This window comes from Pinus tabuliformis, chromosome 2_1 (genome assembly GCF_031772625.1).
Source record: "Pinus tabuliformis cultivar Carrire ecotype Pingquan chromosome 2_1, CPIR1, whole genome shotgun sequence".
Classification (NCBI taxonomy): domain Eukaryota; kingdom Viridiplantae; phylum Streptophyta; class Pinopsida; order Pinales; family Pinaceae; genus Pinus; species Pinus tabuliformis.
The window spans coordinates 628,548,436-628,556,077 of record NC_142299.1 but is presented as its reverse complement, the minus strand read 5'-3'; positions in this window follow the sequence as shown (position 1 = coordinate 628,556,077).

The window sequence follows — 7,642 nt, the reverse complement described above, 5'->3', positions numbered from 1 at the left end:
GCTTAGTTAACCTCATAAACCATGATCAAACTCAACAACTATCCTCAATCATTTCCAACCTCATTAACCTTCTTCAACCATGGTCAATTGTGTTCAACAAATCCACCCCACACATGTCAATAGTTAACTAGAACAAGGACATTAGTAAATGTGGTTGATATATCTTGATCAATGGCATTTTACACCTTTTGTATGCCAATTGATGTATGAAAATGATGTTGATTGGCATATATCAACCACATTTACTAATGTGATTTTGGTAGTATTTAAAGCTGACATTATAGAACATATACATAGTTTATTCCTACCAACATGGAAAGTTAAAATAATTCATGAAAGTAATGTATTTTACATGCAAAGGGATTAGAAATATGATAGAAATTAGTACAAAAAGAAACAACAATTCAATAGTTAATGTCTACATTTTAATGTAAGATAAATTGGTTGGGATGAATCCCCCATGTATCCTTCCTTATTCATCAATATTTTAGTGTTGATTTCAATGCATGCAAACATTATTAAGGGGTTTCAATGTTACTTTTGTTCTATATATTTCTTTATGTTATAATTTTTTGTTTAGAAAATAAATTTAGTGCAACAATGTAAATTAAACTAGTGGAAAACTTTGATAGGCCTCAATCCATAATCAACATGAAATATATTAATTCATTATACATCTCACATTGATAAACTTAAAAAAAAATGCTAAAAACTAACTTTATTGTTAATAATAATAATAATAATAATAATAATATATAAGTTAAACATATAAATATTTAAAAAATACATGGAACAATATTCTTAATCATAGAGATTCCTAATCTACAATAGGCTTTGTTACAATATTATGGTCCTATCATAGCTTATCAATACCACATGCCCAAAAATCCATAACTCACTTCATACCACACTTATTCATATATCATATTTTTTTTTATTAATTAGTTTAATTGAAAAGAAAAAAGTACATAATTATTTTACATATAAATGTTAGACTTTGGTTTGTGTATGCTAAGAAAAATATCCTAAAAAAGTTAAGTTTCTACCACCTACTTAATAATTATTATTAATTAAAACAAAATAAAACTAACTAGCATTTGCACCAGATGTTGCAAAGAAAACATCATAAGGCGGTAGAAAATGAACTAGTAGCTTGAAGTGTCCTGTAAAATCGATGCAATCTCTCCACAACATTATAATGTTTCAAAATTATATATTTACAATGTCCAAGATCATTCAATCAACATTTATTACCATGACAAAGAACAATATAAAGACCTCAAAAAAGGCTTCTGATCACCCTATGAGGACACAAATGAGAATGCTGAAGGTACTTTCCTTCGACACAACTTTTGAACTTCTTCCATGGTGCTAGATAATATCTACAATAAGCATATGATAGTTATTGTATAAAAATCAATATTGAAAGCAAGTTACAATTGTTGTACTCAAAATTAACATCAAAATTATAGTATTGGAAAAAATTGTCAAGCTAAGTCTAAGCAATCACAACTCCAAAATTATCTAGAGACTAATACTAAAATTACTTGTTTGGCATCATGTATCATTCTAGATGTATTTCTATCATGTTATTTCATGAAATGTAAGATGCATTTACAAAACTTGAAAAGAAGAAATAAAAAAAATAGAAACGTGAACCCAAAGATGAGAAATTTGAAAACATCTTTTGTTCTAGGAAAAGTATACACATTGGTAATAGTTTCTCTTCAAGCTAATAAAAGATAAACAAGAAATAATTTTACCTGCCAAACAAGAAATAGTTTTACTTGTCTTGCTATTTGCGTCATAAAATAGATCCATGGATTTCTTGTCCAGTGCAAGATCATTACAAAATACATGTTTATTCACGTGATCCCATGAGAAACACAAAATATCACCCTTTCTCAAAGAGATAGACAAAGTTATATATTAAAAATAAAAAACAAGGGGAAAATATGAGAATCTTGTAGTATTAGCATAAACCAAAGCTCTCTCAATAGACATTAAGAAATCATTTCCATTACTAGAAGACTTTGTTCGAGTATGGCCCTTCTCAACTTCATTGACATGGAAGTTCACACTTGCAACTTCAAGTTTGTTGTATGTAGTTTCAAACCTATCTGAACTCAGATGCACAAGATTGTGAATAGTAGTTTCTGCTAAATAATGCTTGAATCCATTAGCTTTTGATGAAGAATGTCTGAATCTATTAAGTTTTCCTTTCTTTATGTTCGTAAAAGGTGTAGCTAAAACAAGAGTAGCAATTTTCCTCTATCCTTTCCTTCATCAACACCACTAAAGTTTGATGTCATGTTGATTGTAAGGATGGGAAGAAATGGTGGTTGCCAAATCCAAGAGTACTTGTGAATGCGTTGTCAAATGAAACAGGGAAAATGTTGCTTTACAAGAGATATTGTATAAGTCAAGTCTTGAAAGCTGCAAAGTCCATAAATAAGTAGGTTCTTTATGAAATGTTGGTTTGTGATGTGTACTAGGATATGCTTCCTAAGGAAAATCATCACTTTGTTGTAAAGAATTTTCTTTGGTTTAGAGATGGTGAAGCTCAGGTGTCATATGTAACTCTATGCTTCTCTAGCACTCTGGCCTAAAAATCATCACTTTGTTGTAAAGAATTTTCTTTGGTTTAGAGATGGTGAAGCTCAGGTGTCATATGTAACTCTATGCTTCTCTAGCCCTATGGCCTAAAAAATCCTCCCCCTTTTAGTCCATTGACTGAACCCAAGTACACACTTTGAATTTATAACCATACGCTTTAGCTATAACCTCTCATCAATGCTAAATTTTTTTATCAACAACATTTGCTTCTTCCAAATGTGGAAATTCCTTTGCGTGGTTCTTCTTCCAGAAGAGTGAGATTCATTATGCATTCATTTAAACTTGGCGGCTTCTTCTTACAAATATGTTTGTTACTACTCTCTTTTTTATACACCTGACATGGTGTGGATTTCGTCTTATCTTGAAAGTTGCTAATTGTCTTCACCTGAACTTCTACCATTGGAGAATTGCAACTAGTTTTGTACAAGGACACTATCTAATTTTTATCTAGGATGGGACAAATCCCACTTTGATAGTAACTCTTGGGTTCCATGGCACTCGTTGGAGAAATGGTGACTGAATTTAACTTTTTTCCCATTTTAGTTTTATGGTACCAATTTTCTAGGCCATTTCAGGCTTTAGCTGCAAATGATAATTCTTGTCAATTAAATTTTACACAATGAACCTATTGTTTCTTCTTGTTTCTCCATTTTAGTTGTTGTAAACATTCCCTGAATTATCTCTATGTTATCCCATACTTATTTAAATGATCCTATGTTTTGAAGAATTAGATTAAACTATGGATTGGTGTGCATATTTCTAAAGTTCGTTTATCGATCTCTAATTGATCTTTTTTCAAACTGGCAAGTCAAGCCTTGGAGATTCCCTTTATAAAAGACTATGCTATACAATAAGTTTTTAAATATTAGGATCCCATCCCATCCAACCATGGAGTTTAGTCATATTAATTTATTGACATCCTCTTTCTTGAGACACCTCTAGAGCACATCATCATAATTCATTCGGAATGGGATTCCATTGATGAGTTTATATTTGGCATATTTCAACCTCAGTTCTCTTCTATGTTTTTGGTCGAGATATCTTGGTGCACTCCTGTGTGTAAGATAAAACTCGATATCAGTACACCAAGACTTTGTGCGAAGAGGTATGTAAAGTAATTCCTTGGTGAAAAGTTGGTTAATGACTGATGAAACTTAAAAGGGGCAACGAGCTTCCTTCCATTTCAATTTGTAGAAAAATAGGTAAATGATCCAATGAACCTCCTTGACCCACCAATACTTGATCGTAGTTGTGTCTTCCATCAACTGTTCAACTATTAAAATCTATCCAGTCTTTTATAGATTCCTCCTCTACGTCTTCTATCATTTATCTAGGTAGGAACTATTTGAAGAAGTTCTACATCAATCATATTTTTTACTTCCATTTATCCAAGTAGAAATTATTTGAACATGTTCTACATCAATCAACTTTTTTACTTCAAAGAAATGACAAAAAAAATCAGCAAGAGTGTCCTTTCTTAGTATAGCTCTACACAGTCATAATGTATAATTTATGTGGTAATGGTAGAACCATATGTCATCTTGCCATGACCTTTGGGCAATTGGTTCTTACTATATCATTACAGTGAGTTGAAACACATTCTCAAGCATTGTCTTATCTAATATGTTGTTATATCATGATGGTACATGATCGGCCATGCATAATTCTAATGCAGAACACTGACTATGTTTTAGATGGACTATCTTTAATTTTTAACAACCATAATTGGCATAACACATTTTCTATATTGGTGTGTTGATTACAAATGAGAAAATGTATTCATATCTATCTATTTAATTTTTGCATATAACTACTAGAGTCATATATTGTTAGGCATGGATCATCTTGCATAGAAGGTTGTATAAAATACCATACAACACTTTGTGATTGAGTTATAAAAAGTGTCACACAAGAAAGCTACTTTTAAAAAGCATGAAAGTAATTTAAACTATGCCAAAGAAACCTGTTTTGTTTTAAAAAACATTTTTTGTTGTTGACTTTTTGGAACTTGAATGGTAATTAAGTCCGAGGATCATCCCACTTTTTATTTGCATGAGATTACAAAATATTTGTTATTGCTACAGAGGGGAAATATTGATAGATGACAACAACTTCCATTTATCTTTTAGAACAATATTGGTTCAGAAGTTCTAGACAGTCATAGGATAATATTGTTTTTAATGTACATGAGACTAGGGATTTCAAAATATTTTATTTTTGTAGAGTGACATGATAGATCGAAGATAACGAAAAACATTAATATCTGAACCTCAATTATGTATTGGTCTCATGGATAAAATTCAATTTAAAAAAAAATATTAAAAGTTAGAATAAGCTAGATGAAGGAAAATGGTTTTATGAATTTGCTTCTCCATGATGCATAGACCCTGTCAAGAAAAATGATGGGGCTTGCAACTTTATCTACAAAAACCATTTGATTTGATCAATAAAAAATAATAGTGGCCATAATTTTTTCTTCAAAAAACATAATTACAAATTATTGTTGTCATTTGAATTGTAATTTTAAATGACGATGCTTTATTGCAGTGCTTGTATTCTTTGCATTCTCCACTGAATATAGGAAGGACAATACCATCCACCTTGAGATCAATTACCCGTTCTCAAACACTCTCAACAATTTTGTGTTAAAAAATGACCAACAATTAATCACAAGGAAAACTTTCCAATAAAATGTTACATTTCTGGTTGAATAATTAACTTCAAACAAACACAAAATGCTATGAGTTGAGATAGAAAACAAATCTTGTAATGCTAGATGTATACTACCTCAAAAACATCACAAAATGGCCAAATTTTAAAATATGATGAAGATGATCTCGACAACTATTAAAACCACTGGCGTTTATGCCAAAAACATGCCAAGTCATCTTTAATGAATATGCCAATAAGTGTAATACTGCCTCAAATAAATATATAGAACATCAAAGAAGTTTGAGTGTATGTGCGAGTAACCAAATTTGATAAGAACAGGTATTTTAATCATTTTCTCTTGGATGTTGGATGTTGGATTTGAATTGCAATTTATGGAGAATAACCATGCTACCTCTATTGGATCTTATATTTGTCATTACTTTTTATCATTTGTTGGACTGGGAAGCTCTTCTTTATAACTAAATTAGGCTTTACTTCATTGACATAAAAGGTTTTCCTGAGTAGGTCCCAACATTAATGTGATACTTATGTGAAAGCACTTAATTATATTTACATTCGAGACTATAAGCAAGCTTACTAATATTGAGACCAAGCTTACATTATCCGATGATCAAAGTGAGCTTCTCATATGATTGCTTGGGAAATGTTTGCAAAACACATCGTCCTCTACTACTGGTTATTACAATAATTTTTAACCTCTAGTGCCTTATAATTTGGCATCTTTATTTGAAAGCCTAAAACTGCACTAGAGACTACTTCTAGAATTCATCCTCGTCTCCTACCATCATTGATTTATATCTGGACATGAAACTAGGATTGGAACACAAAAGTGAGTCCTGGATCTAGTGATAACTTTGTGTCTTAATTCCACCAAAATATGATCTTTAGGGTATCGTTATAATGGGATGCCTTCAAATTCACATTTATCAAGTGCTTAATCATTCAAAAACCTTATATAAAGGCACATATATATTTGTTAACATAAGCAGACGAAAACTTAAAAATGGTTCCTCATGATCAAGCACTAGATTTAATCACACAACCATAAACCCTATGGCACTCAAAATCCTAAATGAAGGTCAGCACTCTAGAAAATTAATTGTCTATCACATAATCTATCATTCTAGGAGTATGATAGACAACTTACAATACATTGGAACTTCATCCAAAATCATATACAATATCATGCAAGGAACTAACACCATCATATGATAAGTTTACCCATAGGTGTGACTAACTAATCGATAAGTCATCAATCAATATCTCCTTGTCACACCAAGGGAGATGTCATCATATCCAAGTAACCATGAAAATAAATAGGCACCAAACAATCCACCATACAAACCAATGAAACAATATGTCATACCTATGCATCACCATGATGCACAATTTCACAAAAAAAAAATCATTATTAATGAAGATCATCCATATGTGTAACAAAAATCACACTTGTTAACCCTCATATAATTTGAGAGCTAACATGTAGCATCAACTTGGGTAATTGTACTCTAGAGAAGAATGGATGGGAACCCCAAAATATATTGTATACCTATCAAAAATATTTGCCAAGTAACTATGGCAGGATGGATCCACATCACATCCCTAAACACCAGAACTATTTTTTGTAGAGTTTAGTACATCAAAACTGGCTTTGTAAAAGAGAAAAGGCATATGCCATCAATTCCCAAGCTCTGTGAAAAGAACTAGTGCACATGCTAGAGAGCTTATTCTTCCACCTACTGTAACATAAAAAAGTATAAGAGCTAGGTTCAACCATGGAACCAATGGAGCCAGATTAGCTTCTTTATTTACATAAACATCTCTTCCTAAAGCAAGGAAATGTCAAACACCTCATATAAATATACTGGAATCTTCATGATATGAGCGCTACAAAAAAAAATACAACATGGGCATGGTAGCCAATACAAAATTTTGAAATATGATAACATGACTTAACATATGCCAAGTCAATGTTATGTTGAAGGGGGCTAGAATAATGTTTGAAAAAAGTGCATGTGGTAGCCTATCCTCAACCTGTTTATCATCAAAATCACCCATAACACAAGGCTAGAAAAACATGTATAAACAAAATCCACATGTTGCGCCACATCTGCAATAATTCCTTCACACTTGTCCTCATAGAGATGAAGCCAATGTTTAGAAATGCCTTGAATAATTATGAAAGAGGTGATATTTAATTTCCAACAAGATTTTCATACCAATTAAAACCTTCATCTTCAAGAAAATCCAAGGAAATTATGAACATTTTTTTCATTTTGATATCCTCATGGACAACATTATGTTTTCAAAGAAAAACAATAAAAGGACACAATATGAAACAAAGGTGAGTCTT